Raw genomic sequence first — 7,500 nt, 5'->3', positions numbered from 1 at the left:
CCCAAGCCCAAAGCCCCGGTTCCCAGAGTCGGGTAAACTGCGGGAGTAACTTTGACTCTCTTAAGGTAGGCAGGAACCGGTGTGAGTGGTGTGGAAAGCCGAGTTGGGGCTCCACGCTCTGGGCACAGGGGGATCTCCTAGTGGTCCACCCCAGGCCCAGAGTGTGGAGCCCCAACTCGGCTTATTTTTTTTAAAATTATTATTATTATTATTATTATTATCTTATTTTATTTTATTTTTTCAATTTTTCGGGATGCACCGGGTAGAAGTTCAAACTTCAACCGCCGTGGGGGTCCCTGGCCAGCGTTCTGGTTCTCCGAAGTGGGGCTGAGGGGGTCCAGGCGGGTGCCCCCTGGTCCCCCCCGACGTGTTAGGGGGCGAGCGGTGGGTCTCCCCCAAGCCCAAAGCCCCGGTTCCCAGAGTCGGGTAAACTGCGCGACTAACAATGACTCTCTTAAGGTAGTCAGAAACCGGTGTGAGTGGTGTGGAAAGCCGATTCGGGGCTCCACGCTCTGGGCACAGGGGGATCTCCTAGTGGTGCCCCCCAGGCCCAGAGTGTGGAGCCCCAACTCGGCTTATTTTTATTTTTATTATTATTTTTTTTTTTATTTAATTATTATTTTGGGATTATTAGACTGGGTAGAAGTTGCAACTTCAAACGGGCATATCTCCGGAACCAAGCCGAGTTGGGGCCCCATACACCCGGCGTGGGGGGCCCTCCTAGAGGCCCCCAATACCCCCGAGTGTGGAGCCCCAACTCGGCTTACTTTTCGAGTTACAGCCGGTCAAAGTTGAAACTTTAAAGGGCCATATCTCCGGAACCAAGCCGAGTTGGGGCCCCATACACCCGGCGTGGGGGGCCCTCCTAGAGGCCCCCAATACCCCCGAGTGTGGAGCCCCAACTCGGCTTACTTTTCGAGTTACAGCCGGTCAAAGTTGAAACTTTAAAGGGCCATATCTCCGGAACCAAGCCGAGTTGGGGCCCCATACACCCGGCGTGGGGGGCCCTCCTAGAGGCCCCCAATACCCCCGAGTGTGGAGCCCCAACTCGGCTTACTTTTCGAGTTACAGCCGGTCAAAGTTGAAACTTTAAAGGGCCATATCTCCGGAACCAAGCCGAGTTGGGGCCCCATACACCCGGCGTGGGGGGCCCTCCTAGAGGCCCCCAATACCCCCGAGTGTGGAGCCCCAACTCGGCTCACTTTTCGAGTTACAGCCGGTCAAAGTTGAAACTTTAAAGGGCCATATCTCCGGAACCAAGCCGAGTTGGGGCCCCATACACCCGGCGTGGGGGGCCCTCCTAGAGGCCCCCAATACCCCCGAGTGTGGAGCCCCAACTCGGCTCACTTTTCGAGTTACAGCCGGTCAAAGTTGAAACTTTAAAGGGCCATATCTCCGGAACCAAGCCGAGTTGGGGCCCCATACACCCGGCGTGTGGGGCCCTCCCAGAGGCCCCCAATAGCCCCGAGTGTGGAGCCCCAACTCGGCTTACTTTTCGAGTTACACCCGGTCAAAGCTGGACAGGAAGTGGCCGTATCTCGGGACCGGAAGGTCCCCGTGGCTCGGGACGGCGGGAGGAGCAAGGTCCCCGAGAGCGGGCCCCGCACCCGCCGCCGCGAGCCGCTGGGACCTCCCGGTCCCGAGATGGGCCCCGTTACGCGCGGGCGACTTTCGGAGAAAACGGCCCGTATCTCGGAGAGGGGAGGTCCCAGCGGCTCGCCCTTTCGGGTGTCGGGGGCTCCCCACGGGCCCTCTCGGAACCCGCCTCCCCCGGGCCCCTGGGACCTTTCCTTCCCGGGCGCCCCCCCGACACGTCGGGCCCCTTTTCTCCGGGACCCGGGGGCCCCGGAGCTCGGGGGCGGGCTCTTTGCGAGGGGCCCGCCGGGACGCCACACTTGACCCGAGTCCGGTGTCTCTGGGCCCCCGGGTCCCCGAGCTACGTGCGTTCGAATTCGGGGCCCTTTTCCGGGCCCGAAAATCCCTCAAAGTCCGAAAACGTGCAGCGGGCGGGGACTTCCGGGGCCCCGGAGGCTCTGACGGCACACCCAGGGAGGTGCACCGTCCTCGGGCACGGCCAGGTGGCCCCCCCCCCGGGGTCCTGGAAGTCCCCCCGCCCCCCGGAGACACCCACACCCACCCACCGGACGGGAAGATTCCGTTTTTCGCCGATATCTCGAAGACGGCCGGGCGAAAAAATTTCAAACTCGGGTCTTCCGTAGGCCTCGAGGGGCCCTATCCAAAGAGGCCACCCGCGTCCCCGGGGGCCTCGGGGTCAGGGAGTTAGGCCCGGTCAAAGGCGCGGCGTTTTTTGGCTTATATCTCGCGAACCCCTGGGCCAATCTTCCCCAAACTCGAATCGACCGTAGTGCCGGACGGGGCCTTTCGAAAGAGCCCACCCACGAGGTCCAACTCGCCCGGGTCCCCGAGTTATAGCCGTTCAAAGTCGGGGGTCCCGGCGAACGGCGATCCGGTAGGGGGCGTCCCCGGGGCCCGCCGCCGCCCTGGTTCGAGCGAGGGCCCCCGTGGGACCTCGCCACCCAAATTTGAGCTCTCTGGGCCTTCGCGTCGCGGAGATACGGGCGATTTTCTCCCGGGATCGTGACGTCATCGGCGGGCGCCATTTCAGAGCGCGGCCGAGGGTTTTCGGCCGATATCTCCGCGAATACTCGACCAAAAACGACGAAACGCATATGGACGCGTTCAGCTCGGCGAGACGGTTCGAATGAGCCCGGCCTCGGCCGGGCACGTCGAGTTTTCGGCGAGATATTTGCGTTTTTCCGCTTCCGGGGCGCTTTGGGGGCCCGTATCTCGGGCCCCCGGGGGCCCACGGGGCTGGGGGCGGTCTCATTCGAAAGGTCTCGTCCCGTTCTCCAGCCCATAAAAATTTGGCGTCGATCGGAGCCGCCTTCGGCGAGCTACGGTCGTTTGAAGCCCCGTGCAGTGGGGTTACCGTCCTTCAAACAGCCGCCGCTCGCAGGGGGAGTCCCGGGGAGGCATGGTTGCCTGTATGACTTGGGCTTAGAGCACCCAGCCCCGCGCTCCTGGAGGAACCTCCGGTGCACAGGGTCTGCTGCAACCAGCCACGTGGGTTTTGAGGGGTAGGGGAGCGTGCGCTCTCCTCCCCGGGCGGGCGGCCGGGCCCTGGGGGCTCGCGCCTCCACGGAGGGACCTCGCTCCCGGGGCTTCGTCCCCGGGGCTCGGGGACTCCGTGGCGGCTCGGCCCCCGGGGTTCGACCCCGCTCGCTCGCTCCAAAACCCAAGTCCAAAACGTGGGGTTGCACGGGAGCTCCGGGCGCGACGGGTCTCCACGCACGGCCCCGGGGAGGGAGCTCCGACCCGGGCCGGAGGCAGATTCGCCCCCTGCCCCCCGGCTGTCCGCCCGGAGCCGAGACGGTCCTAAAACGGGCCTTGGGGGTGATGTAGAAGGGTAACGCTCACCCAACCAGGACTCACACAAACCGATCTGCATCCCAGGCAGGGTGCGGGTCTCCTGGGCACGAATAAAGCCCGATGCCCCGTGGGTGATGTTGGCCCTGGCCACTCAAGGCACTCACCCAAGCCAGAGAGGGTGCACTCTGGCTGGGGAAGCAGATTCAATCTCTGCTGTGGTGGAGCTCTGGAAAAACGCGAAACCTCCAGGAAAAGACGGCCCGATTTCTCTGAAAAGTGCATCCCAGGCAGGGTGCGGGTCTCCTGGGCACGAATAAAGCCCGATGCCCCGTGGGTGATTTTGGCCCTGGCCACTCAAGGCACTCACCCAAGCCAGAGAGGGTGCACTCTGGCTGGGGAAGCAGATTCAATCTCTGCTGTGGTGGAGCTCTGGAAAAACGCGAAACCTCCAGGAAAAGACGGCCCGATTTCTCTGAAAAGTGCATCCCAGGCAGGGTGCGGGTCTCATGGGCACGAATAAAGCCCGATGCCCGTGGGTGATGTTGGCCCTGGCCACTCAAGGCACTCACCCAAGCCAGAGAGGGTGCACTCTGGCTGGGGAAGCAGATTCAATCTCTGCTGTGGTGGAGCTCTGGAAAAACGCGAAACCTCCAGGAAAAGACGGCCCGATTTCTCTGAAAAGTGCATCCCAGGCAGGGTGCGGGTCTCCTGGGCACGAATAAAGCCCGATGCCCCGTGGGTGATGTTGGCCCTGGCCACTCAAGGCACTCACCCAAGCCAGAGAGGGTGCACTCTGGCTGGGGAAGCAGATTCAATCTCTGCTGTGGTGGAGCTCTGGAAAAACGCGAAACCTCCAGGAAAAGACGGCCCGGTTTCTCTGAAAAGTGCATCCCAGGCAGGGTGCGGGTCTCATGGGCACGAATAAAGCCCGATGCCCGTGGGTGATGTTGGCCCTGGCCACTCAAGGCACCACTCACCCAAGCCAGAGAGGGTGCACTCTGGCTGGGGAAGCAGATTCAATCTCTGCTGTGGTGGAGCTCTGAAAAACACGAAAACCTCCAGGGAAAAGACGGCCCGGTTTCTCTGAAAAGTGCATCCCAGGCAGGGTGCGGGTCTCCTGGGCAAGAACGAAGCCCAATGCCCACCTTGAAACGGAGCCTGGGCTCGACTCTGAAGCCCAGATCTCGAAAAACGACAAAGTACAAAAAGGTGCGGTGGCTCCAAACCTCCATGCCCTCAGACCTCCCTGGCCAGCCCAGGGAGGGTGGCCCGTCCTGGGCCAGACTCAGATTTCCCCCGCCACCCCTGGAGCTCCGCCTGGAGCGAAGACGGTCCTAAAACGGACCATGGGGCTCTTGTAGAGGATGAGGGAGGGAGAGAGGGGCCTTCAGAGAGCCCCTTGGCCGGCTTGACTCTGGAGTCGAATTTGGAAAAATAGACAAAGTCCATAAACGTGCTGTTGGTTCGGACCTCCAGGGCACTCAAGGCACTCACCCAAGCCAGAGAGGGTGCACTCTGGCTGGGGAAGAGGATTCAATCTCTGCTGTGGTGGAGCTCTGAAAAACACGAGAACCTCCAGGAAAAGGCGGCCCGGTTTCTCTGAAAAGTGCATCCCAGGCAGGGTGCGGGTCTCCTGGGCAAGAACGAAGCCCAATGCCCACCTTGAAACGGAGCCTGGGCTCGACTCTGAAGCCCAGATCTCGAAAAACGACAAAGTACAAAAAATGTGCGGTGGCTCCAAACCTCCATGCCCTCAGACCTCCCTGGCCAGCCCAGGGAGGGTGGCCCGTCCTGGGCCAGATTCAGATTCGCCCGCCACCCCTGGAGCTCCGCCTGGAGCGAAGACGGTCCTAAAACGGGCCTTCGGGGATGTATGAGAGAGGGGAAGCGTGGTGGTGGCAAACACAGAGGACCCCCTACCAGCGATCAGACCGTCGTGAGTCCCACTCAGAGTCACTCTGGGTGGGCATGTAAAAATCCAGATTACGCCGCGCTGGAGCTCTGGAAGTTACGAGACCTCCAGGAAAAGACAGGCTGGTTTTCTGAAAAGTGCACCCCAGGCAGGGTGCATCTTTTCCTGGGCACGAGCCCAGCGCACATGGTGTGGTGGTCCGGCTCTGGTGCCAAAGTTTGGGGGAAAAAATAGACAGAGTCCAATAACGTGGTGTGGTTCCAAAGCTCCATGCCCTCAGACCTCCCTGGCCAGCCCAGGGAGGGTGGCCCGTCCTGGGCCAGATTCAGATTCGCCCGCCACCCCTGGAGCTCCGCCTGGAGCGAAGACGGTCCTGAAAACGGGCCTTCGGGGATGTATGAGAGAGGGGGAAGCGTGGTGGTGGCAAACACAGAGGACCCCTACCAGCGATCAGACCGTCGTGAGTCCCACTCAGACTCACTCTGGGTGGGCATATAAAATCCAGACTACGCCCCGTCGGAGCTCTGGAAGTACGAGACCTCCAGGAAAAGACAGGCTGGTTTTCTGAAAAGTGCACCCCAGGCAGGGTGCATCTTTCCTGGGCACGAGCCCGGCGCACGTGGCGGGGTCCGGCTCTGGTGCCAAAAAAATTGAGAAAAATCGACTAAGTCCAATGGCGTGACGTGGGTTCAAAGCCCCATGGTCTCAGACCTCCCTGGCCAGCCCAGGGAGGGTGGCCCGTCCTGGGCCAGAGTCAGATTCGCCCGACACCCCCTGGAGCTCGACCTGGAGGGAAGACGGTCCTAAAACGGGCCTTCGGGGCTGTATGGAAGAGGGCAAGTGTGGTGGTGCAAAACACAGAGCACCCCCTACCATTGATCAGACCGTCGTGAGTCCCACTCAGACTCGCTCTGGGTGGGCATATAAAATCCAGACTACGCCCCCCCGTCGGAGCTCTGGAAGTACGAGACCTCCAGGAAAAGACAGGCCGGTTTTATGTAAAGTGCACCCCAGGCAGGGTGCGTCTTTCCTGGGCACGAGCCCGGCGCGCGTGGCGGGGTCCGGCTCTGGTGCCAAAAAATTTGAGTAAAATCGACTAAGTCCAATGACGTGGTGTGGTTCTAAAGCTCCATGGTCTCAGACCTCCCTGGCCAGCCCAGGGAGGGTGGCCCCGTCCTGGGCCAGAGTCAGATTCGCCCGACACCCCCTGGAGCTCGACCTGGAGGGAAGACGGTCCTAAAACGGGCCTTCGGGGCTGTATGGAAGAGGGCAAGTGTGGTGGTGCAAAACACAGAGCACCCCCTACCATTGATCAGACCGTCGTGAGTCCCACTCAGACTCGCTCTGGGTGGGCATATAAAATCCAGACTGCGCCCCCGTCGGAGCTCTGGAAGTACGAGACCTCCAGGAAAAGACGGGCTGGTTTTATGGAAAAAGTGCACCCCAGGCATATGCTTGTCGAACGGTCGGTCTGGGTAAACGGCGAGTGTCCGTGCTGTTGCGTGCGAACGAGATTCCCAATGCTAACGAACCTCCCCCGGCTGGCGACCGGGGAGAGCGCCTCGTTTTCGGGCACGAGCGAATGCGTCTGCCTGGCGGAGCCCCCGTCGGTGCCGAGGTGGTCCTGAGACGGGCCTTCGGGGTTTTGTCGAGGAAGGGGACAAGCGCCCCAATCGGACAAGGCGACGGGCTAAAAAATGGTGCTCGGTATCGGTTTCTGACATCCAGGCGGGGATGCGTCATCTGGGGTCGGCAGGCAGGCAGGCAGGCGGTCACCAGGGCGCTCTGGAGGAAAAGGCCCCCCCTCCGGAAAAAAAGGACAGAGTCCGTAAACGTGAAGTCGAAAGAGTTCCCCAGGGCCGGCCCGTCTCCATGGCCGGTGACCTGGGTGGGTGCCTCGGACCCGGGGCGAGACGGTATCGGTGGGCGTGAACGGAGCACCCGTCGGTGCCGAGACGGTCCTAAAACGGGCCTTCGGGGTTTTGTCGAGGAAGGGGACGAGAGCCCCGCTCGGACAAGGTGACGGACCAAAAAAAAAAGCGTTGCTCGGTATCGGTTTCCGACATCCTGGGGAGGATGCGTCGTCTGGGGTCGGCAGGCAGGCGGTAACCAGGGCGCTCTGGAGGAAAAGGCCCCCCTCCGGAAAAAAGGGACAGAGTCCCTAAACGTGAAGTCGAAAGAGTTTACCAGGACGGCCC

Source organism: Pimephales promelas, chromosome 2, assembly GCF_988280905.1.
Source record: "Pimephales promelas chromosome 2, fPimPro1.hap1.1, whole genome shotgun sequence".
Lineage (NCBI taxonomy): Eukaryota > Metazoa > Chordata > Actinopteri > Cypriniformes > Leuciscidae > Pimephales > Pimephales promelas.
Note: the sequence above shows the minus strand (reverse complement) of the source record.